Source organism: Scylla paramamosain, chromosome 8 (genome assembly GCF_035594125.1).
Source record: "Scylla paramamosain isolate STU-SP2022 chromosome 8, ASM3559412v1, whole genome shotgun sequence".
Classification (NCBI taxonomy): domain Eukaryota; kingdom Metazoa; phylum Arthropoda; class Malacostraca; order Decapoda; family Portunidae; genus Scylla; species Scylla paramamosain.
In genome coordinates this window covers 14,942,158-14,943,413 of record NC_087158.1, presented here as the reverse complement: position 1 = coordinate 14,943,413, position 1,256 = coordinate 14,942,158, and positions in this window count along the sequence as shown.

The following is a 1,256-nucleotide window of genomic DNA, read 5'->3' as shown; positions in this document are numbered from 1 at the left end:
TGGTAACTCCCCAGCGCCACCTGTCACTGATCCAACACCCACCCACCCACACACACGCACACACACACACACACAAAAGTTGACATGCTATCAAATAATATGTCAAATAATATAAATATCCTCACTTCCTGACTCTCCTTTCCCCACTCCACCCCCGATAAGTGATTATGAACGCAATCTTCACTCAATGCGGCACCGTGTCACCGCAGCAAACACGAACCAAGGTAGAATAGGCTCAACTGAAATGCTCCTACTCTCTCTCTCTCTCTCTCTCTTCTCACGACTGTTTTTCAAAGCTATAAAGATGATTATCAGGGTTTTCAATGATGTTTCTCCTGTTATTAATGTACAAATGTTGTTAATCTGTCAATAAAACCGTAAAAATACCCTTGAAGACCTGTGCAACTACTGACAGAGAAAGAGAGAGAGAGAGAGAGAGAGAGAGGCATTATGTGTGGAGCTGAATATATTTGGAAGCAGATTTATGCATTTTTGTACCTCAATTCTGTATATATATATATATATATATATATATATATATATATATATATATATATATATATATATATATATATATATATATATATATATATATATATATATATATATATATATATATATATATATATATATATATATATATATATATATATAATATATATTGAACTCTGTCTTTACTTCATTGAGTTTTACAAGTAGAGATCTTGTTTTTGAAGTGTTACCTTTGTCATACTTGACATTACTTGATTAATCACAGGTTTTGATGATTCATCCTTCCTAAATATTTTGTTTATACAGTGGAAAAATTTCATGCTTTGAAATACTGAGAAATTCATCCAATGGATTACGGAGAGAGAGAGAGAGAGAGAGAGAGAGAGAGAGAGAGAGAGAGAGAGATGCTTTACACCTATTAAAATCTTTAACATCACTTATGCTGCAAACAATTATTTAGCCATAGCACTCAGCCAAAAATTTGATAGAAGAGCAGGAATTTAACAATTAAATGAGTACCTTTATAGAAATTGGTGCAAGCATTACAGTTAGATAAGTCATGCTTAATACAATGTTTGGTTTTTGCATGCAGCATAGTTTCATGAATACTAGGCTTATAAAAGTGAAAGATGCATTGCTAATGATGAAAAGATACATATATTAAATTGCTACCAGCTACTGAAATGAACAAATTGAACTAGACATTACTCACATTGACTTTCATCGTGGTCATAGAGTTCAAGTAAGGTTTCCATATATAGAGG